This window comes from Oratosquilla oratoria, chromosome 5 (genome assembly GCF_046742065.1).
Source record: "Oratosquilla oratoria isolate Oo_2021 chromosome 5, ASM4674206v1, whole genome shotgun sequence".
Lineage (NCBI taxonomy): Eukaryota > Metazoa > Arthropoda > Malacostraca > Stomatopoda > Squillidae > Oratosquilla > Oratosquilla oratoria.
Window position 1 is genome coordinate 15,447,007 of NC_134781.1, and position 20,000 is coordinate 15,467,006.

Below are 20,000 nucleotides of genomic sequence, written 5' to 3' on the forward strand. Positions count from 1 at the left end.
TAGCTTTGCTTTAGGTCTGCTCTTGTTCTCTGTTCGTATCTTGAGGTGGTGGTGATGGTGGTGTTGGAAGTGGTGACAGTTGTGGTGGATGGGTGGTACATGGTGATAATGGTTGTGGTGTTGGTAGTAGTGAAGGTGATGGGGGTACGTGATGTTGGTAGTGATGGTATTGATAACTGTGGTGGTGGTAGGTGGTGTTGGTAGTGACGGTTGTGGTGGTGGATGGTAGAGACGTTGGTGGTGGTAGTGTTGGTAATGACGGTGGTGTTGGTACAGTGTGCGCAGCCGCGCATGCGCCAATGATCCTAGAGCAACGTTTGGGTCAAAAGTTCACCCACAGTATCATTCATGATGTTTGAACTGTTGGCAAACACTCTTGCTCTATCGCCTTTGAACCAAATCCACCGCTTTGAAAGGAGTTAATCGGAGAGTTATTCCAAAGTTTAGAATAAGAATCTAAACTCTTTCGCTTAAGGAGGGAGGGGGAGAAATTAATAAAATCGCCCAGAGGTAGTTGAAATGTGTCTGTCAAGAAACACAGCGAAGGCTTAAGCCGCGTCTACATTTGTTGCATCTCCACGTATCGTATAATTTTTGCGTACCGCCTAGTGATACGATACGGTGCAACAGGGTATTGTACCTACTTGTTGCGTATCCGCCTGCTGTATACGGATACGCAAAAAGTGGGTACATTACCCTGTTGCACCGTATTGTATCACTAGGTGGTACGCAAAGATGATACAATACGTGGAAACGCAACAAGTGTGGACGCGGCTTTAGATGTGTTGATACGAAATTGTGGATAACAAAGTCTCATCATGCATATTATCATTATTATATTCCTTATCAGCATCACCTACATCATTATCAATCTACTTTATTATCATAATCACCCACAGAACATCATTATCAACCTTATCTACACCTAAATCCATTATCAACTTTAATGTCTGTAGTGTTTGTAAGATTTTCTCTCCTGATTTTAGAAATACCATTGTCAATTGCATAACATCGATATATCAAAAGATAGTTCAGGTTTATATACAAAACAAAACTATACTAAACTACGATAGTACACTATATGTAGCATATTCACGTTATCAATAAATAGTGGCTTATATTTTGTCCTTGTATTTCCTTTCTAAACTAACGAGAAAATGCAAGTATTAAAGCATGTGATATGGTTATGAGAGCCCGCTAAATACGCAGCGATGAGCGTGATATTCTACTGTGAGCTCCTTGATCTTTAAGCACTAGTGACCATATATAGTCCCCCATCAAGCGGTGTCCCATCTTCCTTGGTATCTGTTTCTCCATTCCAGCAGTGTCCTGATGAAACCTCTCACCATGCCCTTCACTCGTTCCTCCCAAGTTTCCACGAAAAAATTCAAATGTGAATCCAAAAAGTGCACCTTTAATGACGTTCTGCATCCTAAGTTCTTGTAACTATCCAAAAGTTTTGCTACGAGCTGCTTGTAGTTTGGGTTGTTATTATTATTACCAAGTAATCCATTAAGTATACCTCTAAATGCATACCACGTCTCTCTGTCGACATTACTCATTGCATTCTCAAATCGCATTGACTTCAAGAACCTTACTTGTGGACAAGTAAATACACCACCCTTAACTTTGGCCTTTGATAGTTTTGGAAAGAGTAGACGAATATCTTGAAATGATTCTCCACCATGATCTAATGCTTTCACATATTGTTTGACCAAACCGAGCTTTATATGAAGTGGGGGTAGCAACACTTTGGCAGGCCCTACAAGAGGCTGTCTAGTCAAATTGAGTTTTTCTGGCTCCAAGTCATCTCGAGGGGGCCACTCCACTATCTGATAGTGTTCATTATCAGCCCGACTGTCCCATAGGCAAAGAAAACATGATTACTTGGTGTATCCACCTTGTAATCCAAGTAAGGATACGAGCATTTTAAAACCACCACAAACATCCCATTTAAACTCGTCATAGTATACCTTCTCGAGAAGCCTTTTTGCATCGTCATATTCTTCCTTCATCTGTACCGAGTATGCTATAGGCAGGAATACGGGTTCCTATTATGTAGTAAAACAGATTTGAGGCTTTTCATAGAATTATAAACAGTCGCCATTGTTCAGGGTTATGATAAATTCCGTAAGCAGAGATCCTCACTTATATCGAAGTATAGTTCGAATTCCTCATGGAGCTTCCTGTATACTGTTGATCTACAGTCCTCCCCAAACAGATTTCATTAACTCAGTCTGGATGCTAAAAGCTCAGCTCCTAACTTAGTAAGGCCGAAGTCCCTTATGAGCTCATCCAGTTTACGTTGATTTGGAAAGTTTGGACGGGTAATCTGTCTTGGTTAAAAATTGTCATCCATTTCTTCATCGTCACAACCTTCCCACTCTCCTGATGAGTCCTTCATCATATCCTCTACCTGAAAAAAGAATGAAATAAAATGCATTTATCAACTGGAACATAAGTATGAAATGTATAATCACATTACAAGAAAACGTAGCTAGATGTTCGGAATATTTCAGTATTGATTCTGTTACTAAGAATCTAGTTCACAATTTGATAAGATTTACTTACATTTTCTAGTGGCCGTGGAACCAGTAAGGTATCATCATGTGGCACAGGTGCACATTATTTACTATTTACCTGTTTGTTTATTATTTAACTATACCTATGCATTTATTCATGTATTTTATTTGTTATATACATTATTATAGTTTTTATTTATTATTTTATTATTAATATGATTTTTATCGCCTTTGTAATCCTTTGTAATAGAGGATAAAAATCTGGGATATGGAAAGGATTTTTCATCCTTTAGCTTTTCTGTACTTTGATATGTCAGTCATGCAAAAGTAGCAATCATCGTGATGATGTTTTGCTTCTCTCTAAACTCTCGGCACAGCAGATGGCATCGTTTTTCTTGCACCTCTCAGCCATCCATCTAAATTTGATCGACAGCTTCCACATATCACATGAGGGGGGGGGGGGTTCTTGGCCACTCATACTCGTTCCAAAGTACAGTCTCTTAAGTAGTCCTGTACTTTGCATCTTTCACGTTTTTATGTGATACAATGCTTAGGTCCAACATAGAAACCACACACATAACAGAACGAATCTGATGAATTCCTGCATCCTCTTGTAGCCAATATTTATAGTAGTCAATATTTATAGTAGTCAATATTTATAGTAGTCAATATTTATAGTAGTCAATATTTATTGTAGTCAATATTTATAGTATAAACCTGAAAAAAGGAAAGTTGTAAGCGACAATTGTGTGTTTTCCGTACCCCATACACTTCATATTAATATAATGTTCTATATCATTAAAACGGTCGATGGCAGTAGATAAGCAAGTACATATTTGGAACCAGCGCAAAAATTTGCATTAGAAATACTCAAAAAAATAAGATAAAACAGTGGAATCAGCTACATCATTATCAACCGTATCACATACATCGTCATAATCAAAGTCCATTATCAGCTATTTTTCATTATCTTAATCATTATCATCATGTTTATGAATATTCAACACCGGCTTTCTCCAGTTTCCATCTGCGTTTGAGTAGAAACTCCCAACGGTCGGTGTACGTTTGACCTCGCGTATTTGTTTGAATTGTTTGACGTCAGTTTGATTCGTTGAGACTCGATCTCGGTGAGTGAGTGAGGGAGGGAGGGAGGTTGAAGCTCTGTGGGTAAACACAATGGAAGAGGGAGGAGAGTAAACGGAGGGAGAGTATGCAGGTTTTGAAGTGTGATGATTGGAGGAGTGTTTGGAGTGTGAGGATTGGAAGATGGTTTCGAGTGTGAGGATTGGAGGAAGATTTGAAGTGTGAAGATTGGAGGAAGATTTGAAGTGTGAAGATTGGAGGAATGTTTGGAGTGTGAGGATTGGAGGAGGGTTTGGAGGGTGAGGACTGGAGGAAGCTTTGAAGTGTGAGGATTGGAGGAAGATTTGAAGTGTGAAGATTGAAGGAAGGTTTGGAGTGTGAGGATTGGAGGAGGGTTTGGAGTGTGAGGATTGGAGGAAGATTTGAAGTGTGAAGATTGAAGGAAGGTTTGGAGTGTGAGGATTGGAGGAGGGTTTGGAGGGTGAGGATCGGAGGAAGGTTTGAGGTGTGATGATTAGAAGAGTGTTTGGAGTGTGAGGATTGGAGGCAAATTTGAGGTATGAGGATTGGAGGGAGAGAATTCCGAACTTGGAGATCAGAAATGGAAGAGAACGGAAGGGATGGAGGGAAGGAAGAGCGACTTCGAAATGCGAACAGTGGAGGGAAGGGGAGAGGGAGACTGAGGAAGATAATTTTGATCTTTGACGGAGAGGTCTTCGCGTCACGATTTTGGGATAAAAAAAAAGTAATAAATAAAAAAAAGTGAAACCGAGTTTGTGTGCGTCTCCATGGTGGAGGGAGTGGGTGGGAGGTGGAGTTGGGTTTCTGTCTCGAAGGGGGGGGGTGAGGGGGTTAGGGTGATGGGTTGGGAGAATGACATTAGTGTTGATGTGGAATGTTATATTTGCGGTGGAAGGAACGGGGGGGGGGAGGGAGTGAAGGAAAGAAGGTCAGAAGGAATGAATGGAGGAGGTGGTGGTGGATGGTACAGAAAATTTGAGGAATAATTATTGAAGCTTAATTAAGGTTCATGGGGAGAGTGTGCGTTAAATCGATAGCTCGACTATTCGATATGCACGTTTATATATATATATATATATATATATATATATATATATATATATATATATAATGTTACTATAGTTGATGTTTATTTCATTCAGCTGAGTGGAGAGCGCCCTAAAACCTAATGATACTTTCACGCTTCGGGTACTGATCTCCCCCCACCCCCCCCACACACACACCGGAAAAAAATATAGTAATAATAAAAAATATAGAATATACAAGTAAATGAAATAAAAAGTAAATGTATAAATAGAATAAGATAAGATAAGATATGATGAAGTGCAAAAAAAAAAAGATAATGTGTATTCGGTGAAAATGGAAGAAGAGAGAATGCATGGGGAAGATGTCTAGGATGTCTGCGGGGGGGGGTTGTGATGAGCGTATATTAGTGCGCATGCGCGCGCTACCTTTCACCCCGAAGAGAATTCTTTGGGATTCGAAAATGTCAAGTATGTCCTGGCAAGTGGAGGTCGACTTGAACATTGCGCTGGGAAAGGTGAAGGTCGCAAGGAAGAAGGTCAGAAGTATGGAGGAAGAGGAGGAGGAGGAGGAGGGGACCGGGAAGGTCAGGAGGAGGAGGAGGAGGAGGAGGAAGAAGAAGAGGAGGAAGACATGCTTGCGTCACTACTCAGACTTGTGTTGAATCAATTGCAACATGTTTGTATTGCTTGCATCTTAATTTCGTCCCATGAACATTTGTTAAATATTAACAGTACCGTATTAGATGTTAAGCCACATTGACACGGAACAAGTTTAGTAGCCGCTGTTGCTAGCTGCTGCAAGTTAACTTACCCGTCAAGTGTTGACACTAGGATAGTTTAGAGGGGAGTTGACTATCTTTCCGTTGATATTTGGCAAATAGAGGGGTAGTTTACAAGTCGCTAGCACTAGCGGCTACTAAACCAGCCCCATGTCAACGAGGCTTTACTTGTACTTTTATCCTAGTTACCTTCTAGTGATTTTATTCGCGAGACACGGTCGATAGCAAACTGCGCTCTTGTGTGTGCGTATTCACCTTGGTCTTTGGATCACGTGCTGGACTCGTGATCGACAGCTATTTACCTCTCGGAAGAGAGCTCAGAGCTCGTATGACCGATCTATGGGTAATACTGTGACCTCACACGCGCACACACACACACACACACAACTCCCCGCCCACGAGAGTTGGAGTAACGACTCGAAGCGCAGCGATTCTGAAATTATTTCAGCCCTGGGCAGGATTCGAACCCGGACCGCCGTAGTGACAGTCGGAGACCGAGTCGTGTGTGTGTGTGTGTCTAAGATCACAGCATTAACCACTGATCGAGCCATATGAGCTGGGGAGCTCTCATCCCCGAGGGTAATAGTTGCTAATCACGATTCAAGCACTTGATCCAAGACAGTGGAAACTTTCTTGTTCTCTCTCTCTTTCTCGCTCTCTCTCTCGGGTAAGCGAATCGGAGGGCAGACTTGAGTCATGACATTGCAAGTACAGAATTGGAAAAAATATTTAGGTGTCTTGATTAACAGCGACCTCAAGTCCTCAAAAACAGCGTATCGAAGTGGAAAAGAAGGCACAAAGCCTATTAGGTTACATCAGAAGACAGTTTCGTAACCAGAACCAATAAATAGTCTTGCCACTTTACAATTTTCTAGTTCGTCCCCATCTGTAATACGCCGTCCAGTTCTGGTCTCCGAGCTTGAGGATGGGCGTGCAGAGACTAGAACGAGTTTAGGCACGAGCAACGAAACTTGTTTCCGCCATTAGACACTTGGTTAACAAAGGCGCCTCAAGGCTGAGGCCCCTAAGCCTTAGGGGATCTTTTCTCTAGAAACCAGGAGATCGCGAGGACAGTTAAAAGAGGTTTTCGAAATACTTTAAGGGTTTGATAACATTGACTATCGACATTTCTTAGGTTTGAATGCGAATGCCGTTCGCAAGCGTGAATAGAAGCTCGGTTACGTTACTCTTGTGTCAAGTTTTTTTTTTTTTTTTTTTTTATATCTATAAAATATGCAACACTTGGAAAGGGCTGCTAAAGGACGTGGTAAACAGTTCCTCAGTTGAGTAGTTCAAAAGCCAGTTAGACAAGGTGCTACACACATTAGTGTAAGTACTAGTGTGAATCCCCAGTAACCTTTTAACGGTACCTCCTCGGTATGGTTATAAAACCTTTTGAGGTATTGAGATTCCTTGTACCTCTCTGTCTTTCTCCCCCCCCCTCTCTCTCTCTCTCTCTGTCTTTCTCCCCCCCCCTCTCTCTCTCTCTCTCTCTCTCTCTCTCTCTCTCTCTCTCTCTCTCTCTCTCTCTATCTATCTATCTATCTCCCTCTCGCTCTCTCTCTGTCTGTGAGTCTTTCTCTCTTCCCTTCCTCTCCCCTCTCTCTCTCTCTCTATCTATCTATCTATCTCCCTCTCGCTCTCTCTCTGTCTGTGAGTCTTTCTTCCCTTCCTCTCCTCTCTCTCTCTCTCTCTCTCTCTCTCTCTCTCTCTCTCTCTCTCTCTCTCTCTCTCTTTGTCCCTTCCTCACTCCCTCCCCCCTCTTTCTCAAGGTGTTGCTCGTTGAGCGTGGGGGGTTGGGGGCTATTAGAATCACTAAAAAGTAATGCTTTTAAACTCTGAAATGCAGTTCTGTGCGCTGATGTGCACCCGTGCCCTAATGGTTTTCTGTTCTGTGAGCTCGCAAAAGTGTTCTTGGAAGAAAAAAAAATGTGAATCGCGCCTTGACATGTCCACATGTGTACATACGTACGTGTGCGTTTTAACGCTCATGTACGTACGCACATGTACGTTTTAACGCACACACACGCTTAATGTTCTGAAACAGAAGGACACGTTTACCCCACATGGGGTCATCTATGAATTTAATTGGAATTTATAAAGAACACTGGAATAGGATTTTCCAAAACAAAAATGTGATTGAATGAAATTGGAATTGATAGAGGTGGATGAGAGTTGATGAGATGCTGTTATATAAATTTTTAGTTCGCAAGCAATATGTTGAATAGAAATAACATACATTTGATATGTTTTTGAAATATGATATTTTGAAACAGGATACAAATGATTAGAACGCTTTATTTCTTATTTTAACACAGAGAAATAATAATTAAGACTTTGTTAGATAACCTGATTTTTTTTATTCTATAAATATTTTTGTAAATTGGAATTTTCTTGCATAAAAATATTAGTTTTGTGTCGACTATTTAAGTATAGGTTGTTGATTAGTTACTTCATAATTTAATATTTATTAAATCGATGGTATATTAGAAAATGCTAAAATTAAATTCGTTCAAAAAGGTTTCACCTAGATTGAGAGTAGAATAATGTTGAGGCAGTCTTGGGAAAAAAAAAAAACCGTTTCAGTGATAAATAGACAGAAAAGGTGATCGTGGACAGTTACCTAGGGGGTACGGGTCTTGTAACGAAAAAAAGAAACAAGAAAAAAAAATGTTTAAGGTGTGCAATTGGCGGTTGATCACTGGAACAACTTTTTGAAAAAGGGAGATTTAAGTTGAAAGAAGTAATTTGGTGGCTGACAGAATCGGACTAATCCAGCGTTTCTGAACCTTAGGGTTCCCCGGAACCCTAAGGTTCCGCAAAAGTTCCCTAAGGGTGTTCCGCGAGAACAAGTGAGATAAGCTAATGCACTTTTTATTTTTTTTATTTAATTTCATATACGTAATATAATCAAACACGCACGACATATTATTGGTTATTGTAATATAATGTAATCTAGACATCATCCTATCTAACCTATTATTACGATGAAAATAAAACGAGAAAGATATGGTAATTTTTTTTTTTTTTTTTTTTTTTTTTTTTTTTTTTTTTCTTTTTTTTTGCAGGGGTTCCTTGAGACATGCAATTTATTTTAAAGGTTACGCAAGGGTAAACCAAGGCGAAAACTAGGACGCAGGCAGCGCAGGAGACGCAGACGACGCAGCACAGAATAAAGGCCAACTTCCTGTTGCTGAATTGATGTACAGTTTGAAGTACTCTCACTTGAAATGCTACTATATATACTATCTCAGCATTTCAAGAGAGAGAGAGAGAGAGAGGTGACATTTTTTTCTTCTACCTGCCTCCAAGCGAGGCAGCACGTCTTAACTAACTGTTAATCCCCTTTATTGCGATATGGATCAGAACAGTGGCATTAATCCAGTTAAGTGCGAACACTACCCTCACGCACGCACGCGAATGGGCTCTTTGTATTTGATGGGGTTAATGTTCCAGGGGCGTTCGAACCCGCTAATCAGCGCGTGGCGTCAGTAAAATTTTGATCAGTTGGATACAGTGTGACCAAAAAAAGGGTAAGAAAAGTAATGATTACCAAGAAGTATGGGTTAAGAATCCAGAATATACAAGCGATTGTGTGTGATTCACCATGGTCTTGGATCAAGTACTAGACTCGTGATCGATAGCTATTACCCTCCCGGATGAGAGCTCAGGGCCCATATATTGCCCGACCTATGGGTAATGTTGACCTTGTGTGTGTGTGAGAGAGAGAGAGAGAAATCTATTTATTTTTTCTACGATTGGGAGTGACTACAATTATTACTAGACTTCCATTTGCAACTTCCCACAATTTCTCTTGTCTCAAGTTAGTCTCGTGCTCGTCATGTTACGCACGTGATGTCTGTCGTGTGACGTGACGTTGGGGGGCGCGCACCTATACTGTCACGTCCGTCCGTGTTGGCGTGACATGGTTGAATAAAATATGCAGATTTCTTATGCTGTGGGAACAGACAGCATTCCCATTGACAGACCCCCGTAGTTCAGTCGATCCTCACTAGATCCAGTTGTTAAATGTTGTTGGTGGTGGTGATGATGGTGTTGGTGATGCTCATGATTGTCTTATTTTTGGTGGTGGTGGTGGTGATGGTGGTGGTTGTGTTGGTGGTGACGGTCATGATTGTATTGTTTTTGGTGGTGGTGGTGTTGGTTGTGTTATGTTGGTGGTTGTATTATTGTTGTGGACTACTAAGTATTTCAGCGGCTTTGACCCATCGTTTTTCGCTCATATTTCCGAAATAATCATTCACATCAGCATGGTATATTAGCACAGCCTAATTCACACCCGGCCATAATTTTTGACGTTATAGTGTATTCACAAGTGTATTTAATTACGGTGTTTACTCTTGATATTGTGTGTGTCGTAGCCGACACCCGTGAAGTAAATCGAACAAATGAAGTTGGGATACACGAGGTAGTTTGTGATGACGTCACGACTTCACCTGTTCGATTTACTTCACGGGTGTCGGCTACGACACACTTAATATCAAGAGTAAACGCCGTAATTAAATACACTTGTAAATGCACTCTAACGTCAAAAATTATGGCCGGGTGTGAATTAGGCTGTGCTAATATATCATACTGATGTGAATGGTTATTTCGGAAATATGAGCGAAAAACGATGGGTCAAAGCCGCTGAAATACTTAGTAGTTTATGTGCTTTTGTTCAATGTTGTCACAGACTAGTTTACTTATGCTTCTATCCACAAACCTATTGGTATCCTTTCACTGTGCTTAAAGGATACTCCGTAAAGTGGGCCCTATACGATCAATATTATTTCGCAATATTCCTTATTTGTGCAATATCATTGGCGGTGCAGGGATTGAAGAATGACACAAATGTCGCTCATTCCTCTTGCTAAGCATACTGACGGTATTCAATACTCCTCCTACACCGTCAATAATATTGTACAATACGGAATTATTGCGCATTAGTATTGATCGCAGGAACCACTTAAACTGAACGACATAGTTTGACGTTAGCCAGAATAAAGTTCATGAACGCCACTCTATTCGTTACATTGCAGAGGAGTTAATGGCAGAACGACAGCAACCCAAAGTATTTTCGAATTATAGTTGTTAGAGAAAGAGTATTGTTACCTGGGTACCTACCAGAATTAAGATTTATGGGCGCTCGATGCCCCCAAGGCGAAGAAAAAAAAAAAAAAAAAAAAAAAAAAATCTAGCGACGTCTGGAAACTCTGGCCATCAATCTCGCCCGTTCCTTTGTTGTAGTTGGATTATTTCCGATCTTGTTTTTTGGATCTCAGCAGGTTGGCTTTAGCCGCAAATATCTGTTAAACATGGAAGCTTATCAGGTATAAGCCAATATAAAGAGCTCCAGAAACTGATGAGATGTAGTCTCTCTCTCTCTCTCTCTCTCTCTCTCTCTCTCTCTCTCTCTCTCTCTCTCTCACACACACACACACACACACACACACACACACACACACACAAACACAAACAGTGGTATTGGAGTAACATTGGCGGTTACGTGGCATGAGCTCTGAGCTCTCATCACGAAGGGTAGTAGCTGTCGACCACGAGTCCAACACGTGGTCCAAGACCATGGTGAATCGCACACACACGCACACACACACACACACGCACACACACACCACACACACCACACACACACACCACACACACCACACACACACACACACACACCACACACACACACCACACACACACCCCACACACACACCCCACACACACACCCCACACACACACCCCACACACACACACACACACACACACACACACACACACACACACACACACACACACACACACACACACACCACACACACACACACACACACACACACACACACACACACACACACACACACACACACACACACACACACACACACACACACACACACACACAAAAAGTAGGTATTGGAGTAGCATTGACGGTTATGTGGCTTGGAAGGGCCCAAGAATGAAACCTAAAATTGTTGCCTGCAAGGCGAGCTGACAGTCTGGTCTGTAGCTGTGATTACCGTGTACCCGACGTCACTCTCTCCAACTCCCTCCCTCCCCCCATTCCTCCTCCTCCTCCTCCTCCTCCTCCTCCCTCTCTTCTCCTTCCTCCTCCCCGCCCTCCTCCTACGTCTCCCCAACACTCGCTGCCGTCTCCTCTTTCATTTCATTTTCCCTTTCCTTCCCCTCCACTTCCTTTACCCTTTCCTCCTCCTCCTCGTCCTCCTCCTCCCGCCTCCCCCAACACCCACACCACCTCTTTCACTCCTTCCATTTCCTTCTCCCTCTCCCCATCCTCCTCTTCCGTCTCTTCCTTTCAATTCAATCCTCTCCCTCTTCTTCCTACCCTCCTCTTCCTCACCCTCCTTCGACGCCGCCTCCTCCTCATTCATTTCCTCCTCCTCCTTCCCATGTACTTCCTCTTCCCCCTTCCTCCTCCTCCTCCTCCTCCTCCTCCTTAGCCTCCCCAGAACTCATCACCTCCCCGTTCATTTCCTTCTCCCTCTCCTTCCTCTTCCCTCTACTTTACTCCTCGCCCTCTGCTTCCTTATTGAGCGTGTCTTCAGTGACCCCCAGTCATCTCGGACCCATCGTAAAGCATCATGCTGCATTATGGAAATCGCCCGTTGCTTGAGCCCGGCGTCTTGGAATAGATCTTGGCTGCTGCTGCTGCTGCTGCTGCTGCTGCTGCCGTGAGGAAGTTTTAGCCGTTGACTGTACGTGCCTGCGGGGCGCGTCGTTCAAACGGGGTCGCACGTATTTACTATCTCCGAGGTAGAGAGAGAGAGCGGCCAAACAACGATTACAATTCATTTAAACACTACTGCAGAGCCCTCACCCCCCCACCCCGTCTCTCAAACACATACGTTAAATTCGTGTTCTTCTTGGAAATAAAATTATTGGTAAAATGATAGATTCATGATTTGAGTTTTATTTTTGTGTTTATATATATATATATATATATATATATATATATATATATATATATATATATATATATGGAGTATATATATATATACACACCATGGAGTATCATCTGTTGATTGCGTTCAACATCGATTGAGCGGAAAGAAATAACCACTAGTTAGAGCCATAACTCAAAATCTTATGTGAGACTTGGGATTGATGAATTATAATTTATGAATGATACCTGTATGCAGTGTAACTGTGCGGTTAATTGACTAATTTTATCACCCTGATCACCATTATCCCTACCGTTTCTTCGGAATTAAATTTGTAATTTTTCGTACACACAAGTCGGCCGAAGTCGAGGCCAATTGCAAGCGTTAGAACACGGTGTCCGAACGGGAAGGGCTACCAACTGTACCGACTGGGAGATGGAACACGTGGCATTTTAATGAGCTTTTTGCGAAGGTTGAACAAGTGCACTAAAGTATACTTCTGTGTCTGCCTTACGACTGTTTGTTTACCATTTCAGATTGGCGTTGATGGTTTTTTTTTTTATCTCCATAAGCTGATTTTATTATGTTGGCTGACCTGGTGTTCTTGACTGGGCGTCTATTCCAACTGTCGCTCTGTGTGCGTGAGATGGTATGACTGTACGAGTATGCATGTTTGTGTGCACGCATGTATGTATGATTTTATCTGTTTTCATAACAGCTGGGTGTACAATAGGTAGACATACGAAGAGTGACGACGGAGAATCGAGCGCACATCCATTTCGGAGAAATCACACACACACACACACACACACACACACACACACACACACACACACACACACACACACACACACACACACACACACACACACACACACACCTGGATAAAATTGCATGAACATTGAGTACACCTGTATAACCACTGTATATGTGTATATACACTTATACTAGTGTATACATGTAGCTATGTATGAATATTATGATAATACATGCCCCAGAGTTTCACTATAAAAACCGCAGCCCCACAGTAGTCGGCAGTGGTCCTCAGGTCCATAGAACCAGGAAAGAACATATGGAATAGATTCTGTGATGATGTGTGTGTGTGTGGGGGGGGGGGGCTTATCACACTGAGCAATTTTTCCTTCAACCTCCAATTCATCGGCGGTATCGACCACCCCCAGCATTTTTCCGCCGTAAAATTGCTGTTGTTTTCACAACAATTTATATAGAATGTCATTCTGCTGGAGGTAAATTGGTTTCCTCCAACAGTCGGAGGCACCGTCTTCAGTTGTCAGCTCTTTTGGGAGAAGGTGAAGGAAACACGGTTGATTGCGATCTCGGTCCGGGGAGCGAGTGACAGTCCATCGGGGCTGCACCTCCAGATGGAAGCGGAGGTGATGATAGGATTTGAAAAAGATCCGCGGGGAGATGATTTTCTCCGATGTCCCTCTCTGGTAGCACCACCACGATCAAAGTATCCATCATGGATTCCAAGTGTACGTGCGTGCGTGCGTGTGCATGTGTGCGTGTGTGTGTGCGTGTGCGTGTGTGTGTGTGTACGGAATGGGTTAAGGCATTGTTCAACCTCGGAGCCATGACAAGTGTATAGCCGGGTATTACAAATTATACATTTCAATAGAATGTGAGGAATCTGAAAAAAAATAATCGTCGCTCTGTCTTGGCAGGAAAAAATAGAAGATGATTATGATTGTTAACTTTGTCATAAAGCAAAGGTGTTTCTCTCCATCAACATGTTTGTACTATTTTTGCTAATATTATTTATTATATACTCATTATTATTATGTACTCATTATCATATACTCATTATTATTATTATTATTATTATTATTGTTATTATTATTACCTTTTATGGCTGGGTGTTTTGGAGAAAAATTAAGGCGAGGCGGGGGACTGGAGAGAAAAATGTCGAGAATCAATGGACAAAAGGCAGTGTTAAGGTACAGACCGATCAATTAGTTAATTACCAGCCCCTAGGTATCAAACTGTCAGGCGGTTGGGACGGACAAACCAAGGTGTTTCTTATCTCATTTCCTCGATTGATTACCCTCTTATTGTTGCAACATTGGTAATGATGATCATGTCGTCATTTGTTCGTGCCCATGATAAATGTTCTGTAATATACGAGAGGACATCTTTTGTAGATCTTCGCCCTCCGCTAACTAGTTGTATATGTCCAGGTTGTGTGTGTGTGTGTGTGTGTGTGTGTGTGTGTGTGTGTGTGTGTGTATAATCAGTACTTTAGTTAAGGACTTCCTTTTAGCCCCTTTCTCTTCCCCCCCTCTTCTCTCTCTTTCTCTCCCTCCCTCCCTCTCACTCTCTCCTGTATGTCCAGGCTCTGTGTGTGTGTGTGTGTGTGTGTGTGTGTGTGTGTGTGTGTGTGTGTAATCAGTACTTTAGTTTAGGGCTTCCTTTTAGCCCCTTCTCTCCCCCCCCCTCTCTTCTCTCTCTCCTTCCCTCCCTCCCTCCCTCCCTCCCTCTCACTCTCTCCCGGCGCTTGGCTGATAATGCCAACAAAATTATGATTCAATCTCTCTCACTTCCTCCTCTCTTCTCTCTCCCTCCCTCCCTCCCTCTCTCTTCTTCTCTCTATTTCCCCTCTCCCCTCCTTCGTAAACTTCATGGATTTAGACCTCTCTCTCTCTCTCTCTCTCTCTCTCTCTCTCTCTCTCTCTCTCTCTCTCTCTCTCTCTCTCTCTCTCTCTCTCTCTCTCTCTCTCTCTCTCTTGGGGTGAGGGTTAAGGGGAATAGGACTGCTGTGTGCATGAGGAAAAGAGCAGGAGTCGTTTGAAAAGATAGTTATTTTATGACAAGTTTGACATTGTGTGGCTATGAGGACAAGTTTACATGTAGTGGGAAAAGGAAAGGGGAAAAATACATCTTGGTCTTAATACTGTGTCCCATCAGGCGCCATTATCTTTCCATGTATTTGTACTTGTTCAAATTTACTTGGAGAGGGTATATATATATATATATATATATATATATATATATATATATATATATATATATATATATATATAATCAGGGGTGCTCGCTGTCCGAGCGGATTAGAGCGTCCCTACTTGCGGCGTAGGTCGAGGTGACGGAATTTCGAGCCCAGCGAGTTGGACCAAGGGCATGGTCCATTAAATTCCACGCTACAAAGTCCTCTGTAAGGGGCACCTCCCTAGCCTACTGGAATGGGTGTTCGCGACATTAGACCTAATTATATATAATCAGGCACAAGGCCACAAGCTGGATGTCCGAAATTGGGATTGTGTTAACATGTAACGTTCTCTTCAGAATGTAAATGATCTTAATACACGTGTAGCAAACCAGTGACGTATTTTATGACGTCACAATGGTGGTTGATACAACCTTCATATACGAGTATAACATGTTTACAGAGAATAGAATTGTACGTGCGTTTCTGTGTGTTAGTATATGCGTGAACATATATATGTATATATATATATATATGTATATATATATATGTATATATATATATTATATATATATATATAATATATATATATATATATATATATGTGGTGGTGCCTCGACTGAAAAAATCAGGTGTGTGTGAGATTCATCATAGTCTTGGATCATGTGTTGGACTCGTGATCAGCAGCGATTACCCCCCGAATGAGAGCTCAAAACTCGTATATATGTAGAAGTGGATTTTTAGTGGAATGATGAAGGACAATTAATGCTATCTCTCAGTGTCTCTCATTCTCTGCATTCCTTCCATGATTCATTTATTTCCCTTCTATTAATTTATTTATTCATTTATTTATTTCACGGAAGGACTAACCGCCCTCCTACCCATACGTCCAACAAATTCACCTTGCATACAAATGGAGTGATGCTGGAGGAGGCAGACAATAGGAGGGAATAGGAATAACCCCAGGTCCACACTGTGCCTCATGCAGATCTGCATGTAGCAGGTGGCGGTGTTGAATGCTGAGGTAACCACACTGAGTAGGCATGAGGAAGGAATGTGGCTACAAGGCAATACGCGCCAGTCACCTCTGAAGGTCCGCAGGTGCAGGTATTGGATGGATGCTGACGAGCTCATTGAAACTGAAATCCTACCGTGGAACGTTGTAGCTCTATGTGCTGTGGAAAAGAGGCTAGCGAGAGAGATGTGATGCAGACAATGGCTTTCTTGAAGATCTGTTAGAGGGAATTTGTGTTCCCATCAGTCAGATCTCCCCATAAACGTTGTCAGGCGACGTTTGAACGGTACGATTCGTTGCACTTGCAAGCGCTACCAGACGTGTTACACTAATGAAGGTAGACTTTATTCTCCCTTGTAATCACATGTGTATATAGTCCTTGCTCTTGATGTGCCGTATGGAGGGATACTGCTTCGATAATTCTGTAAAACATTGTGTGTGGTTTCTGGTCCACTCCGTGATACTAACAGAAGTAGCCATGACAGATAGCGTGATGCTTGCATCCTCCCTCGACAAAGGCTGAGGTGACACTGTTGACGTCTTCGTGCCCATCAAATCGAGAAGGTTCAAAACAACTCGGCAGTGTGCTGGTGGTGTAAACCTCCCTCGATGTTCAACAGCGCCACGAACACCGCCATGGTCATGATGCACGGTGTGGACACGGCCCTCAAGGGATTGCGCTACAGGCGGACTAGTAGGTGAGGACCCTACGCCAGGAGGCGCTGAGTAGCCGCGGCCGAAACAGTCACCTTTGCCCTATTATAATTATGCACTTTAGGGACTGTCGGGTCAGGGAACAGTCACTACTGGGAGTCGGAGAAGAGTATGGGTTTCGAACCCATGACTAAGTGAATGCGAGTCCGCGCTTTGGATTTCTCCACCAAGAGATACGAGGATGGATAAGGACGATAGTGGTGGTCGTGGTAAAAGAAGTGGGCTTGTGTGTGTGTGTGTGTGTGTGTGTGTGCGTGTGCGTGCGTGCGTGTCCGTGTGTCGCGTCAGCGGCCTGTGACGTCACGTTCGTTGCATCATGGCGGAAATGGCAATTGGACGCGGTCCGATCTTTGGTTCTCTCTCTGTCCACCTCCCTCTCCCCCTCACTCACTCCCCCTCACTCACTCTCACTCCCTCTCTCTCTCTTCCTCCCTCTCTCCCTCTCGCTCCCTCCCTCTCCCTCTTATTTCTGCTCACTCCCTCTCTCTCCCCCTTCCCCTCTCGCTTACCCTCTCGCTTCCCCCCTCCTCTTCCTCCCTCCTCTTCCTCCCTCCTCTTCCTCCCTCCTCTTCCTCCCTCCTCTTCCTCCCTCCTCCTTCCCCCTTCTCCACCTTCCATTCGTCCATCTCTCTTTCCCTCCCGCTCTTCCACATCGGTTCGTTGTGCTCTGCAGTGGTTTCTGGTTTTACCGAATGTCATCATCATTCTTTCAGTGAACGCAAACCATGCTCTCTCTCTCTCTCTCTCTCTCTCTCTCTCTCTCTCTCTCTCTCTCTCTCTCTCTCTCTCTCTCTCTCTCTCTCTCTCTCTCTCTCTCTCTCTCTCTCTTTCTGTGTGTGTGTGTGTGTGTGTGTGTGTGTGTGTGTGCGGTCAGTGTTGTTCATCCTTGTAACTGAACAGAGCACCTCCACCTTCCGACTGGCCTAACGGTGGAGCAAATGGTCCTGTGTTACAGTTCGTCGGTCTGGCCCTGAGAGAGAGGGAGAGGGGGAGACTGAAGAGAGAGAGAGACTGAAGAGAGAGAGACTAAAGAGAGAGAGACTGAAAGAGAGAAAGAGACTGAAGAGAAAGAGAGAGACTGAAGAGAAAGAGGCTTAAGAGAGAGAGACTTAAGAGAAAGAGAGATTGAAGAGAAAGAGACTGAAGAGAAAGAGAGAGACTGAAGAGAAGGAGAGAGGGGCTCAAGAGAAATATAAAGACTGAAGAGAGGGAGGGAGAGAGGCTGAAGAGAAAGAGAGAGAGAGGCTGAAGAGAAAGAGAGAGAAGAGAGAGACTGATTAAAGAGAGGGAGGGAGAGAGACTGAGGAGAAAGAGGAAGAGAGAGACTGACTGAAGAGAGGGAGGGAGATAGACTGAAGAGAAAGAGAGGGAGACTGGAAAGGCTAATTTTCACTTGGCAAACGTCACGAATGGAATTGTATTCGAGGTGTCTGGTCTCTTTGCAGTCTGACCCACAAATCGTGGCGCAAAGCCTTCTGGTGGTAATAAAACAAATGTACAGGTATAGTTAAATAATAAACGAACGGGTAAATAGTAAATAATAATCAATTGACATATAACTAATAATAGATATGAAGCAAGCAAATAGTAAAAGAGAGACAGACAAATAACAAAATAAACTAATATCTTCGCTCGTCCTTTTCTTTTCATCGTTTCGTCCTTTCCTTCGTTAATTGCCTAATTCCCTTCGTCCAATTTACTTCCATCTTTCTTACTATCTCTCCCATCTCCCTCCCCTCCCTTTTCACTCCCTTTTCTCTCCCTCCCCTCCCCCTTCTCTCCCTCTCCTCCCCCTCTCCTCCCCCTTCTCTCCCTCTCCTTCCCCTTCTCTCCCTCTCCTCCCCTTCTCTCCCTCTCTTCCCCCTTTCTCTCCCTTCCCTCCCTCTTCTCTCCCTCTCCCCCTTCTCTCCTTCTCCCCTTCTCCTCCTCCCTCCCACTTCTCTCCCTCCCCTCCCACTTTTCTCCCTCCCCTCCCACTTTTCTCCCTCCCCTCCCACTTCTCTCCCTCCCCTCCCATTTCTCTTCCTCTCCTCCCACTTCTCTCCCTCCCCTCCCACTTCTCTTCCTCTCCTCCCACTTCTCTTCCTCTCCTCCCCCTTCTCTCCCTTCCCTCCCTCTTCTCTCCCTCTTCTCTCCCTCTCCTCCCCTCTTCTCTCCCTCTCCTCCCCTCTTCTCTCCCTCTCCTCCCCTCTTCTCTCCCTCTCCTCCCCTCTTCTCTCCCTCTCCTCCCCTCTTCTCTCCCTCTCCTCCCCTTCTCTCCTCTCCCTTTCTCTCCTCTCCCTTTCTCTCCTCTCCCTTTCTTCTCTCTTATCCCATATTCTTGCCTCGTCGTATTGCCTCCCAGTTCCATTTACCGTCGCCAATATTTAACTTCTACACATACCCATACTACATACCACGCAACCATACCACACATCACACACCCATACCACACACCCCACGCCAATACCACACACCACATGCCCATACCACACCCCCACCCCCATACCACACCCCTGCCCCCATACCACACACACCACACACGTACCACACACCCACCACCATACCACACACACCACACACCCATACCATGCACCACGCACCCATCCAACCCACCAAATATACTACACACCACACATCCATACCATATACTCCACACCCATACCATACACTCCACGCCCATACCATACACTCCACGCCCATACCATACACTACACACCCATACCATATACTCCACGCCCATACCATACACTCCACACCCATACTATATACTACACGCCCATATCATATACTCCACACCCATACCACACACCCACACCCCACACCCATACCCCACACCCCACACCCATACCACACACTCCACACCCATACCCCATACCACACACCCATACCCCACACACGACACCCATACTACACGCCCCATACCTCAGACCCCGCACCCACCATAGACCCGCATGTGGCCATAGGCGCCCTTGTACCTTGCCCACCCGTATTGGATGGCTGGCGGCCC